Genomic DNA, 21,621 nt, shown 5'->3' on the forward strand with positions numbered 1-21,621 from the left:
AAAAGCAACAATTGTCTCTTGCAATAACAAAATACCTGGTTTGCATCAAAATTACAAGCACGAAGACCACAGAGGAGGAGATGCGTGGAAAAAGATAGCTGTATGTCAGTTTCTGGGTGCACACAGACGATGCGTTGATTGTTTTCCATGTGGCAAGGGATTTGTGTTGAATCCTGGCATGCAGACTGTAGGAAAGTACCATCTTGCCTGGCATGTTACCCCCATTTTTAGTTGCATGTCAGTTTGTTTTTGACGGTCTCACTGGGATCCTGCTACCCAGGACCCCAGTGTTCATAGATGTGGCCTGAATGTGTGTTCCCTGTGTAGTGCCTAACTGTGTCACTGAGGCTCTGCTAATCAGAACCTCAGTGCTTATGCTCTCTCTGCCTTTAAAATTGTCACTGCAGGCTAGTGACCATTTTTACCAATTCTAATTGGCACACTGGAACACCCTTATAATTCCCTAGTATATGGTATCTAGGTACCCAGGGGAATGGTGTTCCAGGCTACCCCTATGGCCTGCAGCATTTCTTTTGCCACCTATAGGGAGCTCAGACAATTCTTCCACAGGACTGCCACTGCAGCCTGAGTGAAATAACGTCCACGTTATTTCACAGCCATTTTACACTGCACTTAAGTAACTTATAAGTCACCTATATGTCTAACCCTCACTTGGTGAAGTTTAAGTGCAAAGTAACTAAGTGCGAGGGCACCCTGGCACTAGCCAAGGTGTCCCCACATAGTTCAGGGCAATTTTCCAGGACTTTGTGAGTGTGGGGACATCATTACACGCGTGCACTACATATAGGTCAATACCTATATGTAGCTTCACAATAGTAACTCTGAATATGGCCATGTAACATGTCTAAGATCATGGAATTGTCCCCCTATGCCAAATATGGTATTGGGGTGCCAATCCCATGCATCCCCAGGGCTCCAGCCTGGACCCCGGGTACTGCCAAAGCAGCTTTCTGGGGTTTTCACTGCAGCTACCGCTGCTGTCAACCCACGGACAGGCTTCTGCCCTCCTGGGTCTGGGCCTCTCTTCAGATAACGAATGCAAGACCTCACCAGAGTTCCTCTGCATCTCCCTCGTTGACTTCTGCCAAGGATTGACCGCTGACTGCTCCAGGACGCCTGCAAAACTGCAACAAAGTAGCAAGAAGACTACCACTGACATTGTAGCACTGAATCCTGCTGGCTTTCTCAACTGTTTCCTGGTGGTGCATGCCCTGAGGTCTGTCTGCCTTCACCCTGCACTGGAAGCCAAGAAGAAATCTCCTGTTGGTTGACAGAATCTTCCCCCTGCTGACGCAGGCACTAAACGTCTGCTTCACCGGTCCTCTGGGTCCCCTCTCATCGTGATGAGCATGGTCCCTGGAACACAGGAGCTAGATCCAAATGACAGTGACAGTCCAGTGGTGCATCTGTCCAAATTTAGTGCAGGTAAGTCCTTGTCTCCCCACCCCAGACAGTAATCCTGCATACTGCGTGAACTGCAGCTACTAGGGCTTCTGTGCACTTTTGCAAGGAATCCTTTGTGCACAGCACAGCCCAGGTCCCCAGCACTCTGTCCTGCATTGCTCAACTCACTGAGTTGAAACCCAGCTTCCTGGGACCCTCTTTTGTAGTGTTGAGATGACTGTATTCTTGAACCCATGTTCAGGTACTTCTGTGGGTGCTGACTGCTTCTGCGTGGGCTCTCTATGTTGCTGAGCGCTCCCTCTGTCTTCTCTTCCAAGTGGCGACCTCCTGGTCCTTCCTGGGCCCGGGCAGCATCCTTTTTCTTCAACCATGACCTTTGCAGCTAGCAAGGTTTGTTTGCAGTCTTTCTGTGTAGAAACAACTCTGCATCCTTTAGCACACCATGGTACATCTTCTGTGCAAAGGAGCAGTTCCTGGCATTTTCTGTTGTTGCAGAATCTTCAGCTTCTTCCACCCAGAGGCAGCCATTTTGCACCTTCATCTGGGATTTAGTGGGCTCCTGCCCCCCTTGGACACTTTCGTGACCCTTGGACTTGGTCCCCTTCCTTTACAGGTCATCAGGTCCAGCAATCCATCTTCAGTGCTTTGCAGTCAGTTGTGGTAGTTGTAGAATCTCCTATCACAACTTTAGTATGTTTCTAGGGAAGTAGGGTCCCTTTACTCCTACTTTTCAGAGTCTTGGGGTGGGGTATCTTGGACACCCTTAGGGCCATATTTATACTTTTTGACGCAAAACTGCGCCGCCGCAGTTTTGGGTCAATAAATTTACTGCCGGCTAACAGCATTTCGTAGCGCCGTGCGGGCGTCAAATTTATACTTTGATGCACGGCGGCGCAATCAACAGGTGGGAGTCATTATTTTTTACGCACATCGCGGCGTCAAGTCGTAAAGGAAAACGACGTTAACGCAGCGGAAATGACTGTGGGTCGATTTACAACACAGCAAACAGGATATGCTTTTTTTTTTGACGCAATAGCGTAAAAAATACCCGCGAACACTGCCATTTCAGCAGAGGAGAGCCAAAATGGATCCCAGATGCCATTACAGACCCCAGGAAGATGACAGCAGACCAGGAACCAGCCAGGACGATCCATACAAGAACCAGGACATTTATAGAAAGAAAAGAAAGTGTTGCTTCAGTGCAGAGGAGCAGGAAATCCTGGTTAAAGAGGTGACGGAACACCAGCACCAACTGTTCATCACCTCAAAGTTGCCAATCAGTAGGAGAGAGGCCATATGGCAACAAATTGTTGACAAGATCAACAGTGTGGCTGAAGTACGCAGGACAGTCACCGAGTGTAAGAAACACTGGCATGACTGCAAACGTAGGACAAAGGAAAAAATGGCCAGGAACAGGAAGGCAGCACTGCAGACTGGAGGTGGGAGTCCAGCACACCAGGAGGCCCTGGACCACATGGAGGAGATGGTCGCAGCCGTCATCCCTGAGGAGATCATCACAGGGATTCAAGGACAGGACAGCGCAGACTACCACGAGACAACGCACATGCAGGGTAAGTTGCAAGGGGAATTAAAATACAATAATGTTGACTGTAAGCGGGGGGGAGATACCTACTACACATTGCATGGAAGTCATCATATACATGGAGTGGCATGGGTAAATGGGCACGTCAGGGGGGCATGGCCTGCACAGACAGAAGCTGGGGCACCACATTACACTACACCAACAACAGTCCTTTGGGGGCATGCTGTCATGCCAACAATGGAGCAAAGGGAAAGCCTCGACAGGAGGGAAGGCCACTACGTCAAACTGACATCCTGGCACTCGTCAGCCAACATATCTCCTACATTAACTAGGGCCCTATTAGCAATCCTCTAGCCAAACCAACAACTGCAATGTAACTGCCACAACAGTTGACACTACCACCTCTGATCTGTGTGCAGCTCAAGTAGCCAATGGCAGTAACCTCCCCATGGAACATACATACCTGAATTAGGGGGTGAGGATGACATCTGCAACAATCGCCTGAAACAAGACAAAGGCCCCAGTACACGCAAATGTCAATGCCCATAGGTGTCACAAACATCAGCCAATGTAAACAACAATAGGAGTGACACAGCACTAAGGACACACCCATGCTGCATATGTCAGGGTCCTTCCCGTGCCTGGCAAACAAGGCAACATCACAAAAGTCATACTGCTCAGACAACAGCATTGAGGAGGGGACACATGGAACTGGTCACGGAAATACACCTGCACAGTCAGAGGGGGAAATAGGACACTGATACGACTATCAGGGCAAATCAATGTAACACACATTACCAAACATCAGCAGGACACATTAACAATATCAACATCCATATCACATCATAACATTGCCATGCATAGGATATGCTACATGTCAATTACAATAAACTCAATGTGAATGCTCAGGGATTGGGGCAGGTCCTGAGAGTCAATTGTTCTGCCAGGACCATCAGAACACCCACAGCCAGTGAAAGGTCTAACTATGAGAATGGATATACACGGAGGGTCGAGTAGTACAAAAAGGTGGCTATTCTCTATTTGGTATAAAGCAACACCTAGAGGCGATGAGGCTGACAAGTCTGATAACTCAATAACATACATGTGACACACAGGTGGGCCATAGGCCTCTAACAATGCCCATCTGAAGGACAGCAGATACCAATACCAAACAAGATCACAAAGTGAGTTCATGAAAAGGCAGGCACGTTACGTCAAAATTGTCACAACACAGACACACTAATTGTACCCTGTTTCATTGCAGAGGAAGATGGATCACCTGCTGATATGCCTGTCCCAGATTTCCCTGATGACATGGGTGACGAGCCCATAAACATTCCCCAGGAGACCATTCAAAAGGTCCTAGAAACCCTCCAGACCCCACCTTTAGTCACAAGGAGGAGCACAGAACAAGCAGCCATCACAGAAGAACCAACCACCACCCCAATTGCAAGACCTGCCAGCTCCTATACAGCTTAGGACTCTGACGACACTGGCACCAGCTTTGAAAGAACTGTAGTTGGAGTACAGCGGGAGCTGGCCAAGGAGGTGCGGGTGGGGATGCAAACTATGGCAGCCAGCCTTGAGAGGGTGCGCTTGTGCATGATGTCATCTGCAGATCAGGCCGCAGCTATGCAAGCCCTAACATCCATACTGCAAGCACTACAAGAAACTGTCAAGGAATTCACCACTGCAGTAAGGGAGTTGCCACAACACCTCGCACCCCAAACTTTCCACTGCATGCACGAATGCAATCATGACTCCCTCAGGGCCGACCTGGCTGCCTACCATCGTGATGTGGCTGCTATTCTCAAAAACCAGCAGACCCTCCTTGCTGCAGTACTGCCCTTAAGAACTTCACAGGGAGCAGCCACCGGGATGTCTGACTCCACCTCTTCTAACACTGAGGTGTGTGTTGCCCCTTCACAACCAACAACAACAAGGACAAAGCAGGCAACACACACATCAGAAGAAGAAGACATGGAACAGATCACATTCACACGGAAGAGTACCCGGAAGCATTACTCCCTGCACCATGGCCTACTTTGACCAAGGTCCTACGTTTTGTCAAATGCCAGTCTCACTACAACTATACTCAATGACTGTTCTGCTAACCACTGTATAACTTGTCAGCATTGCCAGTGAATGTCTCTCTCCTACTAATCGACAAATCCTGTTCCTCTGCACTGTCTGTAACATCACCCCAGCATGTCAGGAGCATAATCCACACCCCTTCTGTACGATCACCATGTAAGATTGAACTAGAACGGACACAGGAAACATGGACAATGTACATATTGCACTACAGCACCTATCAATAAATTGAACTTGCACACCAAATATGTCTCTGTGTTATTTGACACATCAACTGTGCAGTAGATAACACAAATGTGCCTGTGTGACAACCATGTAGCTTGTCAATACAACTGTCCTGACATCATGTAGTCAGATACATCTGTGCAGTGGCCAGGATTGCATCATAGCCTGCCTATCCTGAGGAGAATAACTGATGAAGTGAGAAACCACACACAATCATGCTGTGTTGGACAGAATAATTCATCAAGAGAAATCAAAGTCAACTAATGGTGGCTGATAAATGTTGTCACCATGCAATACTAACACATTGAATTATGCAGTCTAATCTAAGCAAACACTACAAAACACAGCATCAATCAACCTTTCTGAGTAAACATCCAAATAGGTAATCATGCTGAATTTTAGCACAAATGATCAATGTCAGTTATGAAGCCAAGAAGACAAGAGTGTTAACAAGACCTCATCTTCAAAGATGTCTCTGAACATCACACTGCAGTCCAACCTAAAAATGTCCCCAAAATACCAAGGGGGTCATTCCAACCTTGGCGGTAAAAGGCGCTTACCGCGGTGCAGAAGACCGCCAGTACACCGCCGGGGCCGCGGTAAACCGCCACGGTCATTCTGACCCACAACAGGCAAACCGCAAAAATACAGACATCCTCAAAAGTCCGCCACACCAAAGGTCAGCGAGAAACTGGCGAAGACCAAACCTCCACCATCACGCCAACAGAAATATGCCCATGCCATCACGACCCACGAATCCACGCGGCGGTCTTTCAACCGCGGTATTCTATTTGCGGTACACACCATCGCGCTCAAAATACACACACTTCTACAAAACACCGCCACATTGGACAATTCCAAATACACACACCTGATACACATACACATACCACTCCCACACACACAATACAATATAAAACACACACCCACATCACCCTCAAACCTCCACTCCGACAGAATCGTGAACACGCACAGAGAAAAGAGATCTGAGAACCCAGACGTGCATTTTACTGTCACCCAGCAATATTAGCACGCACTTCACACAACACAACAATACACATCACCACACTTAGCACCACACAATCCACCCCACACATCACCCACACCACCCCATGGCACCGCAAAGACACCACAGGTTTTCTGAGGATGAACTAAGGGTCATGGTGGAGGAAATTGTACGAGTAGAGCCACAGCTCTTCGGGACACAGGTGCAGCACACCACCATTGCGAGGAAGATGGAGCTATGGAGCAGAATAGTCGATAGGGTCAACGCAGTGGGACAGCACCCAAGAAATAGGGACGACATCAGGAAGCGGTGGAACGACCTACGGGGAAGGTGCGTTCAATGGTATCCAGGCACAACATCGCGGTGCAGCGTACTGGCGGCGGACCACCACCTCCTCCGCCAGAATTTACAACATGGGAGGAGCAGGTCTTGGCGATCCTGCATCCTGAGGGCCTCGCAGGAGTATCTGGAGGAATGGACTCTGGTAAGTCAAAACTTCACTACTTCATCCCCCCCACCCCACCTGCATGCCAACCCATACCCCCACCCTCACCCTCACCCCCATAACACCTACTCCTTGCAAATGTCTCACCATCACAACCCACCCATCCCAACCCCAAACCCTGCATGCGACCACAAAGCATGGACACCCATCACCAAAGCATGCCCACTGCACATACCCATCCCCCCCAAACCACCATCACTAAAGCCCCCAGACGGGAATGCCAGCACTGGGGTACACGGGCACCCACCCATTGCACGCTATGGCACACACAGATGCAATAACCATACTTTTATATCCCTGTAGGACCCGAACGCCACGTCACCACGCAGGAGGGTCCACAAATGTCCACTCCACCCCCAGAAGAGGCCCACAGTGATGACAGCACCTCTGTCGACCTGGATCTAGATGACCAGCCCGGCCAATCGGGGACCTCGGGACAGTCGGTTCCCCTCACCCAGTCACAGGCCTCCACAGACCTTCCCCCCTCTGGAAACACCAGCACAGCACCCACCCAGCGGGCCCATACCTCTGTCCCCAGGACACGTCAATCAGCGGTGTGTCCACCACTACAGGGCACCCAGGCTAACCTACCACCCCAACAACAACAGGGACCTGGGGGCAGTGGTAGTGGGCACACGGTCCAGGGGACGGAGGCCCAGGGAAACAGGGGAACTGGGAGGGCTGCTGTGCGACAGGGGGCGGATAGGCCAAGGGAACCCACTCTCCACGAGGCCCTCTCCTCCATCATGGGAGCATACCATCATTCCCAGGAGACGATGGCGACGGTCCTGGCTAGGTTTCAGGAGATCCAGCTCCTGCAGGAGGAACAGTATTTGGGGTTCAGGGAGGAACTACGAACCATCAGTTCCGCCCTGGGCACCATAGTAGGGGCTCTGAATCAGGTAGTCACCACATTGCGGGACACTGTGGCACCACAAAGGGCCCCTCACACTAGCATGGACCAAGAACTGCCTACCACCTCTGCCGGCGCTAGTGGACAGGAGGCCCCGCCACAGGACCAACAGGCCACCAGCACCCCACCCCCTGCAGAAGGAGAACCACCCCGCAAGCGGGCCCTGAGATCCAGGAAGAAGACAGAGTAAGATGCCAAGACCCCCGCCAGGAAAGGATACCTCCCTGATTGTCATCCCACTGTCCCACATTGTCACCCTGTCCACCCTTAAACTGCCCCTGCTCCACTTTCCAAAGGCATTTGGACAATGCACCTGTGATACTAATAGTCTGGACTCTGCCATGGACATTCCTCCACCATCACCCCTCACTGATTTGCAACCACCCACCAATATAGAGCACTGTAATAAACACAGTTATTGCACAAAACAATCTGGAGTCTGGCTGTGATTTGGAACAAATGTATTAGACATGACCGTGCCAAAATGCTGATTTACATTGTGATGACAACATACCACTGTCACACAGCTGTAGTCCATGGGGAAACAAAGCAGATGTCACGCAGTGGGGCCCACAGCTCTGAAATCAGAAGGGAAATTCACAACTCAGTTACCATACACTGGGGGAAAAGGTCAGACAGTAGAGCGGTAGTAGTCTTTAAGTAAATGTAATATGCCGGTGTGGATTCTTACCTGTGTGTCATTGAAAATACTGCTGTATTACTGTGTTCCTGTTCTCTATTCGTCCTCTTCGGCTTCCTCGTCTTCACTCTCTACAGGCTCCACAGCTGCTACAACACCACCATCTGGACCATCCTCCTGCAGAAAAGGCACCTGGCGTCGCAAAGCCAGGTTGTGAAGCATACAGCAGGCCACGATGATCTGGCACACCTTCTTTGGTGAGTAGAATATGGATCCACCTGTCATATGGAGGCACCTGAACCTGGCCTTCAGGAGGCCAAAGGTTCGCTCGATCACCCTCCTAGTCCGCCCATGTGCCTCATTGTACCGTTCCTCTGCCCTTGTCCTGGGATTCCTCAGTGGGGTCAGTAGCCATGACAGGTTGGGGTAACCAGAGTCCCCCAGTAGCCACACACGGTGCCTCTGGAGTTGACCCATCACGTAAGGGATGCTGCTATTCCGCAGGATGTACGCGTCATGCACTGACCCAGGGAACTTGGCATTAACATGGGAGATGTACTGGTCAGCCAAACACACCATCTGTACATTCATGGAATGATAACTCTTCCTGTTCCTGTACACCTGTTCACTCCTGCTGGGGGGGACCAAAGCAACATGTGTCCCATCAATGGCACCTATCATGTTGGGGATATGTCCAAGGGCATAGAAATCACCCTTCACTGTAGGCAAATCCCCCACCTCAGGGAAAACGATGTAGCTGCGCATGTGTTTCAGCAGGGCAGACCACACTCTGGACAACACCTTGGAAAACATAGGCTGGGACATCCCTGATGCTATGGCCACTGTTGTTTGAAATGACCCACTTGCCAAGAAATGGAGTACTGACAGAACCTGCACTAGAGGGGGGATCCCTGTGGGTTGGCGGATTGGTGACATCAGGTCTGCCTCCAGCTGGGCACTCAGTTCCTGAATAGTGGCTCGGTCAAGCCTGTATGTCAGTATGACATGTCTTTCCTCCATTGTCGACAGGTCCACCAGCGGTCTGTACACGGGAAGATTTCTCCATCTCCTCGCATGTCCCAGCGGACGGTGCCTATGAAGGACAACAGCGAGCACAGAGTCAATCAACCCACAGGTATGTTCCCACAGCTTGCACATAACACGATTCCCAATGCATTGAATGGCTTGTATGAGTGTTGATGCAAGGCCTAGGTATGTGTGACGCAGTAGAAAGTAAGCCATGTGGGCCCTTGAAATGGCAGCTGCCTGCCCTGTGAAGTGCGACAATGGGATGTGAGGTCAATGCGCTGGCGTGGCACACCGTGGCGGTAGGCGGTCGAAGACCGCGGCGCAAAGAAGCATTGGTTAACATTGAACCCTATGGGTCTCAGGAGCCAATGACGATGTGCGCCGGCGGTCGCGGTACGCACCGCAGCGGTGCGCACCGCCGCGGGCGTGACCGCCATTTTCTATCTGCTTAATCACTCGATACCTGATCTTCGACAGGAGAGGACCTACACTGCAAGTGCTGCTGTGACCTCGGTCTGGAAGAGACAATGGCTCATGCGACTGGGGAAAGGGCCCCTGCCTTCACTGCTCAGGAATTGGAGAAACTTGTGGATGGGGTCCTCCGCAGCATGCGCTACTCTACGGTCCTCCAGACCAACAGGTAAGTACACTGGGACCATGCTTTGTGGGCAATGCCTGTGTTGAGTGGGGTGGATGAAAGATGGTGGGGAGGGGAGCGATTGAGGCATGCATCAAACGACAGATGAGAGCATGTGCCACATGGCAAGGGTGGGGATGGGGGGCCACTCACATCGAGCATGCAGAAGGTGATGAATATTTTTCTCCCCCTGTACATGTCACATAGGTCAGCGCCCACCAGAAAATCGATATTTGGCGTGCCATCGCCAATGACGTCCGGACCCTGGGGGTCCACCACAGACGGGGCACCCACTGCCGGAAGAGATGGGAGGACATCTGCCGCTGGAGCAGGAAGATGGCGGAGGCTCAGCTGGGGATGGCCTCCCAACGTGAGAGGGGTGCCAGTCGGACTTTGACCCCCCTGATGTCCCGGATCCTGGCAGTGGCCTACCCCGATTTGGATGGGCGCATGAGGACATCACAGCAGACACAAGGGGGTGAGCAAACTCTAATCCTGGTGACTTTGCACGCAGTGGAGGTGTCTGGGTGGGGGAGGAGGGCTGTGGGTATCCCTAGGCCAGGGCGATTTCTGTAGGCTAGGCCCCTCCATAAAGCATGGCCCTGTGCCCCCGCCCCCCACCTCTGTAGGGTGCCAAGTACAGCTATTCATGGCCCTGTGTCATCAATGTGTGCAGATGTCGCCCATAGGCTTGTAGGCCATGTCCCACGGATTGAGTAGTCGACCCCAGGTGCGCGGCGTAGTGCAGGGGGCTTCTGTGTCTGTCCTGTCCGCCAACGGTGTCGCCAATGCATGCACTCAACATGTCTTTATTCCCCCCCCCCTTTTTTGTGGTCTTCCTGTTCATGTGTGCATTAGCATCATCAGGCGGAGGAGAAGTGGCATGGGAGCACGAGGGAGCTGCATCCCACATGGCCATGGAGGGCCATGCAACGGACTCGGAATTCACCAGTGGGACAAAGGGCGAGGGGAGCTCCACAGCGGGGACTCATGCAGATATCAGTGACAGCGACTCGTCCTCTGAAGGGAGCTCCCTTGTGGTGGCGGCAATATCTGTGCCCCCCGCAACAACAGGTACAGCCGCCACCCAGCGCACCAGCACTGCCCTCCCAGCAGCCCCTCAGCGTTTGCCCCGTGCCCGCTCACCCAGGAAGGTGGGCATCTCCTTCGCCCCAGGCACCTCAGGCCCTGCCCCAGTCACCCCTGCTGCCCTCAGTGAGGAGGTCATTGACCTCCTGAGGATGCTCACTGTTGGGCAGTCTACCATTTTGAATGCCATCCAGGGTGTCGAAAGAGAGGTGCACCAGAGTAATGCATACCTGAAGGGCATTCATTCTGGTCAGGCTGCCCTTCAGCGATCGTTCAACACTCTGGCCTCAGCACTGATGGCAGCCATTGTCCCTGTCTCTAGCCTCCCCCCTCCAACTTCCTCCACCCATACCCTATCACCTGTACCTCTGCCTATCCCAGACACACCATCAGACCAGCCTGCACACACCTCAACACCCAAGAGAAGCTCAGCCAGACATAAGCACCACACATCACACAGGCATTCACACAAACAACATCCACATGCAGACATACCAACACCCACTGCCTCCACTGTGTCCCCCTCCTCCTCGTCTCCCTCCTCCCTCCCTGTCACGTCTCCACTCACACCTGCATGCACAACATCTTCAGCCACTACCTCCATCACCAGCACACCCACCAGAACCCCCCGCACACGTGCACTCACCACCCCCACTACCATTTACACGTCCCCTGTGTCCTCTCCCAGTGTGTCTGTCATCCCCTCTTCCAAGATACACAAACGCAGGCAGCCACCCACCCAACAGCCATCCACCTCACAAAAGCCTCCAGCCCAAGCACCTGCACCCAAAGACACCAGACTTCAAACTCCTACAACCACAACCTCTTCCTCCACTCCCATACCCACTACATCTACCCGTCCCACTGTTCCTAAAATGCTTTTCCTTTCCAAACTTAACCTCTTTCCAACAACTCCCCCACTCCGTCCATGTCATAGGACTCCAGTCAGCACCTCAGCCACCACAAAACCAGGACCTGTCATGACAGTCTGCCATGGACTGTGGAGTCCCCCATCCTCAAGGGCAGCCAGTTCAGTACGGAGCCAAGGCACGGCCAGCCCACCCCCGGAGAAACATCCGAAGATAGGCAGTGGCCGTCGCGAGTTGGCGAAAACACCAGGGACTAAAATCCCTACCATGGCTCCGGCAGGAAGTGTGGAGCCAGCTGGCACACCGCCAAAGGTGGGGAAGGGCCACAGGCGATCAGGGAATGCTGGGAAGGGCAGCACGCCCGATAAGACCGCCATCAGCCCAGCTGGCCAGGAGGGCCCGCCAGCCCCATCCCAGGTGGGCAGGAGGACACCAACAGGCCCGGTACTGCAGCCCAGGAGGGCCCCGCCAGCCACACGACAGATAGGCAGGAAGGCCCCGCCAGCCACAGGTCAGGTGGCGAATGACCTCCACGCCATGGCTGGATCCGCTGAACTGGGCACTTCACCTGAAGCACCGCTGCACTGGGCACCGCCGTCTCAAGCACCGCTGCACTGGGCCCTTCATCTCAAGCACCGCTGCACTGGGCACCGCCGTCTCAAGCACCGCTGAACTGGGCCCTTCATCTCAAGCACTGCTGAACTGGGCCCTTCATCTCAAGAACCGCTGCACTGGGCCCTTTATCTCAAGAACCGCTGCACTGGGCACCGCCGTCTCAAGCACCGCTGCGCTGGGCACCGCCATCTCAAGCACCGCTGCACTGGGCACCGCCGTCTCAAGCACCGCTGAACTGGTCCCTTCATCTCAAGAACCGCTGAACTGGGCCCTTCATCTCAAGAACCGCTGCACTGGGTACCGCCGTACCGCTGCACTGGGCACCGCCGTCTCAAGCAGCGCTGCACTGGGCACCGCCGTCTCAAGCACCGCTGCACTGGGCACCGCCGTCTCAAGCACCGCTGCACTGGGCCCTTCATCTCAAGCACAGCTGAACTGGGCCCTTCATCTCAAGCACCGCTGAACTGGGCCCTTCATCTCAAGCACCGCTGAACTGGGCACCGCAGTCTCAAGCACCGCTGCACTGGGCACCGCCGTCTCAAGCACCTCTGGCCCATTGGCGGCAGAGGCAGGCCCGCATCTGTGTCGGGCAGGGCTGCACGAAGCACTCTGGGCACCAGTCCCCCTCCAGAACCAGTGGAGACTGTTATCCACTTGTGAGACTGTGGCTTTGCACTCCCCAGGATGTAACAGTGGGCAAGCCACCCACTGTAGAAACTTGTGAGACTGTGGCTTTGCACTCCCCAGGATGTAACAGTGGGCAAGCCTCCCACTGTAGAGACTTGTGAGACTGTGGCTTTGCACTCCCCAGGATGTAACAGTGGGCAACCCACCCACTGTAGAGACTTGTGAGACTGTGGCTTTGCACTCCCCAGGATTGAACAGTGGCCATGGAGGCCCCTCGTGGATCTGGCGTCGTGGACTCATCTGGCTGAGGTGCCCCCCCTTCCCTTCCCCCTGAGGTGCCTGTAGTTTTCCTATCTGATGCCCCTGCAGTGTTCTCTCCGTTGGAGTCAGGTATCCTGTGTGGGCTTTGCCCATGTGATTTGGGCCCAGTGGTCCACGAACAATGCCTGCTACAATGATCAGACTTGTAAATTTATGTATATAAAAGTTTTTGATGTGTTATATATTTTTAAGCCAGTAATACAATATTTTCAAATGTTTAGAATCATTTCCTTTTGTCTTTGCATTCTTCCAGGGGGTTTGGGGGGGGTAACTGTGATGTATTGCTATGCATTGATGTGTGTGTTGTAGTGGGTGAGGGTGGGGGTGGGTGTTTGGCGTATGTGTGTCCCCGTAATTTTTTCCCTCCCCCTCCCCTGTGTCGTAGGTGCAGTACTCACCGTTGTCTTCTGCGCCGGCGTTCGTGCTCCTGGTAGAGGAGCAGGAAGAGTATCACTGGGAGGATGTGGAGTTCGGGTTCCATGCTGTCCAGATTCCTCGTGGGGTGTATGGAGGTGAGCGTTTTCCGTTCGAAATGGCTGTTTCCGCTGTGTTTTTATCGGCGGGGCTACCGCCCCGGAAAAGGTGGCGGATTGGTAGGTTGTGATAGGGTGGGCGGTACATTGACTCCCGCCAGTCTGTTGGCGGTGACCGCCGCGCTTTTTGTTTGTCCCGCCGTGGCGGGCGGTGTGTCGATGTGGCAGTCTCTGTTGGCGGTTTCCGCCAGGGTCGGAATTCCATTTTTTTTACCGCCAGACTGTTGGCGGTTTAGCCGCCGCTATAACTCTGACTGCCAGGGTTGGAAAGACCACCCAAGTCTGGAAGCACACTTTGTGACGTAGAAAACATACTCATCGACACAAATCCTTTGTGATCCTTGTAAACTCCAATTGGTGGTTCAAACAAATGATGGATACTTACCAAGGTAGCACAGGGGTAGCTGCCATTTTAAACCTCAGTTTTTTTTGGTTTGTAGCATAGGACACAAATGTCATAGAACAACAATCACCTACACTGATGGCAAGGCCATGATCAAGGAGCAGTTAACACATAATGCAAAGGGTTATCTATATATTTATTCTTAAGTAATCACACCAGAGGCAACTAAGGGAAAAGTCATACCTACACTAATCTAACCTGACTACTCATTACCCACAACTGTCCCTAACTAACCTAAGCTAAACTTACTCTACACATATAACGAATCGATCTAAACATCAACCCCCCACCCACCATTATGAGACAGTACACATGCAGGACAACACATACTAACCTACACACATACTATACTATCCTAAACAATCATATATTTTTTTGTTATTTTTTTGAATATTTTTTTTTCTTTATTTTTTAAACACACAGGAACCCCAACATTGACCCCCACCCACCCACACACTTAATAATGAAAATTATAAAGAATCAGGACCCCCCAACCTCCTCCCTAACACTAACTAAGCTAACAACCTATACTAACCTAACACTAATCCCCCAAGCCCACTAATCATGATAACAAGGAAAGAGGAGGGAGGGGAGGGAATTATGTACATTGACCATATCAGTCCTAGAGGTTGGCCCTCCGGAGGGTCCGCCTGATAGACCTGACCCGCTTCTTGATGTAGGCCACATCCTGGCTCAGCTTGTCCACCTTCCTCATAAATTTGTCCATTTTGCGTTCCAAAGCCTGGAATGCCGCAGGGTCAATTGGAGGTGCTGCTGCTGTTTGGGTCCCGGCAGAGGTGCTCTGTGTGGGTGTTGAGCCTAGCCCAATGGACTGTCCTGCAGCTGTCATAATGCTGGGTCCTGGTTGTGCTGCAGAGGCAGGGACAACTGTCCCCGCTGTGGCTGGGGCCACTTGGGGAGAACTGGTGGTTGTGGTGGCTGTAGTGGGCAACGTTGGGCCACCCTGTGGTGAAGCCCACCATGCTCCGGAGGCCCGATCCGACTGGTATTTACGGGCCATCCTTTGGAACCCCGACTGCACCTGCAGGATGTGTCGGTACCTCATGGCCCGCCTCTCAAATTCATGCCTCTGTGCGGCACTCATGTTTGCAGCTGTGAAGACAAAGGGCAACTATTTACCATAGGAACTGCATTGTGTGGAATAGCACAAGTGGTCAATCTGGCAATACGTTTACTGTACTTGTAACAGCTCATATCACCATATAGATCATTGAAAGTCTCAGAGGAAGTACATGGGAAGCCTGCATACAAAGGTCATCTCACACATAGCATATACAATAATCTACATGATGGGTAACAACTGCCAATAACTTGTCATCAAAATACTTACAGTTGCAGCTAACAATCAAGCTGCACCTCCTCCGCCTATTGCCTGGACTACATATGTCAGTGTATGTGATTACAATCACAAACCTAAAGATCTGAAATTTGTAATGGGATTTGCTAGTATAGAACTCATGTGCCATAACTGAGTGTGTACACTAGGTTCAAATGGTCACAAGTATGTGTAACATACTGGTTTCTTCAGTCCTAGGTACCCTATTCACAAACCCATGCCTGTCTTTGAGGGGGGGGTGGGAAGAACAACCAACAATCCCAAAATAGATGCACACCCAGGAGTGTATAGAAAGCTCAACATGTTTTTGCCTCCACACACACACCACCAGTAAGGGCTATCAACAAATTGGAGTCAGCTAAACCTTGTCCTATCCAAGGTCCACACATGTCAAAATGTACTTACCTAGGCCAACATCACATACTTCCAGTGAGGCATATTTTTCTACAGACACAGAGGAGCAAGAACACCCATGATCATGAATAGCATGCACACCTAGGCCGTTGCACTCTAGTCCCACACACTTCTAGTTCAACTTGTGGTAGTACATGCACCCGGAAGATCCAACCTACAGTGTACTCAGTACATCGGTTACTAGGGAAGTAGCAGATTTCAGACAAGCCATTTGCAGAAGCTATCTGGGAGAATGTCAGTCTGACATGCAGACTCAGTCCGAGACGAGTCCCAGTGCAACTCTTACATTAACTAGTGTATTCCACATGTCTCACCCCATTTCCCATAGTGGGCCCTACAGGAATGGCCTACAGACCCAAGATCAGACAAATGGATAAGCATAGGTCAACTCAAAATGAAGTGATAACTGAAATCCCACAAATGGAACAAGACTAATGATTGGGCAGCGCATCACACCTTGCAATGTGTTCAACACACAGGAGGCCATCACACATCACCAGCAAACACAAATCATAACACACATGTCAACACTAACTGTAGGTGTCGGGGTCCTCAAAATGAGCCACCTCTCCCACTGTGTACGGTGCAGGTCCACCTGTAAAGCATGGAAGGAAGAATATACTCAGAATCCGTGCACAGACAAACAATTTCGAATACAGACACAATGTGATAATATGACATGAGTAATGTAACACTTTCACACATGCTCATACTGCATGGAATAATTCCTGTGCAACATTTACATAGGATGGGTCTCCTGCTACAGTTACACACACTTCTATACACATGCAGTGGCCCGGACTGTCATGTGGTGGCAAACATGCACCTCCATTAGTATGCAGCAACAATATAGGTGTGCATTCATCTCATCATGTGCATCCAAGAGAGACATCCAAAAGCTGGTTACTTGAGGACTGCATGACCTGTCAAACAGCCTATGTGGTCATGACACATTTGTGACAGATAGGTACATGGTACAGAGGGCCAGGTACTTTGGCAATACCTCATGTTGTTACAGTTTCATAAATTGATGTGTCCAAACAATGGTGATTGGCACCAAATATAGATGTTTGTACCCTAGTCCATACCTTTGGACAGCCATCCCTATTCTGATTTTGGCACAAGTGACAATAAATACCTGTCTAATATGTTAGCTGAGGGCACCTGAGTCCTTTACAAATATGGTTCATGCTCAGATCTGGCATGTATCAATAAAATGTGAAGGAGCACATTTATCACAAACAGGCATGGCACTTCCGTGAACACTTTCCCTACACACTAACCAGACACACATGTGACATATGTGTGGGCCACATTGCTAACTTCAATTGACGTGAAGGCAGCACTCATTTTCAGCATCATGTAGGGTTTCAAATGTCAGTCTAGCTATAGCGTCAACATATGTAGGTATGATGTTACTACATCCATACTTCACTGGCAATTGTGACCTGTAGAGTCCTGATTGCGTCATTAATGTGTCGCTTGTCTGACACAAAGGCGGCACTACATTACATTCTGCTACAAGCAACCTGTATGTGTGGAAAACCTGAGCTGCCTGACTGCTAGCATTTGTCATCCTTCACATAGTGCATCAATTACCCTGTATGTTTCCCTAGCATTACACACAGTCAGCTACTTATCTGGCAGATTGGGTAACAATCATCACATGTCACTACACATCTTTAAATAGTGCACATTTACATGATCTGTACTCACCAACATGGCCACCAATCCTGATTCCCAGATGGTCCAGCAGATCTTGCTCCCTGGAGATCAGGTCAGCCCAGCGGTGCTTCAATTGATGGTCATTCCGTTGGCTCCCATACAGACGCACCAAGTGATGGCGCACCTTCCCCCACCGGACTTTTCGGGCCTCCGTGTGATACCCCTGTATCACCCTACCCCAGCCTCCAACATGAGTGTTTGGAAATGGCAAACAAGCCATATAAACCCCCCCAATTCCTCCTCACCCATCCTGGGAAGCCGTGGCCTACCAGACATTTAAGCACTGAAAATGTTGAAAAAGTAGTAGAAAATAGGAAAAGGGGGAAATGGGGAAAGTTAGAGTGAGGAAATACCAAGAAAACTTAACAAATAGAAGAGCCCAACTATCCCCTATATCACAGTACCCACAACAGACTCCCACAGACAATAACTACAACACTGGACTGGGCAAATTTATACAACACAGACTCAGACAGTATTCTACAACAAGATAATGATGACAAAATAGCAAGTGAGATGGCACACTGGACACAAAAGCACTAATACACAGGACAACACTTTGCGCACAGCCACACAGTCTAGAATAATCAGAAACTGCAAAGTGAAAGTGAAAGTACACCCACTGTACAGAATCTGTAAACAGGATATCCTATTACATCACATCCTGCATAAAATGGCTGCCGTTTTGTTCCATTATGCATCATATTTTCACGCATACAGGTTGTGCGTCATATTGTTTGACACACAGGAGTGCAGATAATGCAGAGTCAAAATATTTTTCATATTTGGTTATTGCTATTTGTTTGCGGCATAATTTACAGTTCTAGAGGTGAAAATTAAGCTGCAGCCAAATATGATATCTATTTATGAAAAAAGAAATTGACTCTGCATTATTTGCACTCCTGTGCATCAAAAATATTGACGCACAAGGTGTATGCGTGAAAATATGACGCATTATGACAAATATGTATTTCCTTTGTCCAAATGAGTAATGTAATTTTGCATGACCAAATGGTGCTAAGTGATAAACTTTGGGGTTAGCTATAGCATAATGTCCCTTATAGGATGTATAGCAGGTATTCACAGTGCAATAGTAATGATTGGCCAGAATGGATATTACTCATAATTGTGCACATATGTAGGTAATTGCTGATTGTAAATTTCTAAATATGAAAGAGATACCTGGATGTATTCTTTAGCAAAACTGTGAGCACATGTATCAAGCTATTCCAAAGTGCATAAAGGCCAATTAGGTTATGCAATTGTCGCCGAAACCTTTTTTGGGGGTAACCATGTCCTAATTACGAGTTAATGTATCTAAAATGTGTTTCACTATTGACATGTAGGGCACACATGCGCCTTATGCATGTGTGTGCTTCACATGTGCATAAAAAAATTATATTTGTCGTGCAGCAGAGGGGGACTTAGGCCCCCAGCACCCTGGGGTTTGCTGTTCCTGACTTGCAACTTTATCCAAGGTTTTCCAAAATTCAGTAATGCTAAACCATTGGCAGCAGGCCCATGGAAGCAAATTGAGTATGATTCTCTGTTTGCTAATCTGTAATCCCATTTGTTCATTTGACGTTTGCCCTATTGATTCTTTGGAGAATTCTGACATACCATTTAGCATTGATTTAATAGCAAAATCTCTACGTTCCTTATGTCATGTTAGCAAATAGATTGTTGATGTATGTGGCCCTTTATGCATTACCTGATTTAGTGGCATGTTTCATTCTTTCTGCTAGGTTACAACTGGGACACCACTGTGATAGGCTGCTTGCAACCATTTTGTTGATTGGATGGTACATGTACATGTGTGTGCTCCAATGTTGATCCAGTATCAACTGTTAAGGTGTATGTTGTCACTGTAAAGTCAACGTCTCATCATGAGCGATTTGCAGCTAATCATGTATCTAATGAGCATCTTTTGTAGCTAAATGTGACAAAAGTCATTGAGGACATGGTAACCTACACGTGGATGGTCCCACCCTGTCACTGAAGACGTGTAATGAGACTTTCAATTGGGCAACCGTGGTGTGCTGAGTGAGAGAATGTCTCAGGTGTCTGGATCCGGCATGTGTCATTGCAACATTTGTAATGAAGTTGGCCTCTGTGGATGGAAATGCATCAGGAAACATCATAGCCTCTGTGCAGAAGTAAATGGCTGGTGTTCAGCACACACAACTCATCTCTATTATTTGAACAATGTTACTCAGCGGGTGACCTATCAGGGTCCTCATATGTGTTGACTTTTCATGGACATTATCTGAGGTTGCTAGTTCTGCTGGAGGCCACGTATACCATCAAACGCTATGGGCCAGGTCCACTGTCACACTTTGCAGTTTAGGCATTAATGAGGCCCAGACAACGGAAGGGCCATGACTTAGCTATTCAAGGGCACTGTCAAAAATATGATACAAATAACAGTCAGATGATGCAATACAATGTATTTGAGTATACATTGATGAGGCAAATGACAAATTAGCCTCTGAGGTACGAGAGGTTTTGGACAGCAAGTGTGGTCCATAGGTGGACACCGGGTATCTTTAGGGTGACCCACGGACAGGTGCCAGTCAGGCAGACAGGATGCTGGGTCAATCAGGAGCCAGCTCTTTCACAAATTACATGATCAGTGGTCTGACTAGGACTGGTCAGAGGGAGGAGTGGACAGTTGACATGTCACACTGTGTATGTCCTGTGTTATCTTGAAGGTGACACATGAACCCTGATAAAGTGTTACATGGCAACATTAGTAGCAATGCTTAATGGTGTGATTGCCCTAATGTCTACATCTATGCTGTAGAAGGCATCAGCAGGGACGGTGCATGTAAATTTGGGTGGTGTGCATGGAGGGCATCACTGGTGTGGCCTCCATCAGTGTCTCACAAGTCCTGTCGGATGAGATTTGCTTAAAAATGGCCTACAGTACCTTTCACACGAGAATCAATCTACAGGTGATACCAGGCCTTAAAAACTCAAAGCCAGTGTATTATATGTGCTGAGTTCCCTGCAGTGAGATGGTACTATGACAATGGTAGGCATAGGAAAGGGTGTGGCACACTGGATGACTCTTGTGAGTGTGTGTATGTAGATGAGGGAATCTCAGGGTACACATATCAGCATTCCAGGGACCTCTTCAGACAGGTGGGATGTGACCAGCCGCATGGGTGTGTAAGGTTTTTAGAGAAGGGCTGACATGTAGATGGGATGTGATGTGCTGGATGCTTGTCATATGTGTGGACTTGTGCTGTGTATGTTCTGATTATGTGTAACTCTAGTGACAGATAGTCATTGCAAAGATTGTAAGTAGTTGGAATTACTGCTGCCAAGAGTCTGGTAATACATTCCTGTTCCTGAAGCAAAAGCATGTCAACTGCCTGATGTATGAGGTCTGTTTTCCCCTAGTTGAGTGATGGTGTTTTAGTTGTGTGCCATCTGCTGCGATGAACCATGTTTCCTACATGTATGTGTGCAATATGTGTGGTCCTCAGCTATTGCCCTTCAAAGGTGAACTGTACAGGATGTCAGTCATTTACATTGTGTGTGTATGTGACCGTTGTATGATAGGCATTACATTTGTAGTGTGCTTTTCTGTGTCCTGATTGTTATATCATTATTGCTCCATGAGACGACATTCTTCTTCTGATATTT

Source organism: Pleurodeles waltl, chromosome 8 (assembly GCF_031143425.1).
Source record: "Pleurodeles waltl isolate 20211129_DDA chromosome 8, aPleWal1.hap1.20221129, whole genome shotgun sequence".
Lineage (NCBI taxonomy): Eukaryota > Metazoa > Chordata > Amphibia > Caudata > Salamandridae > Pleurodeles > Pleurodeles waltl.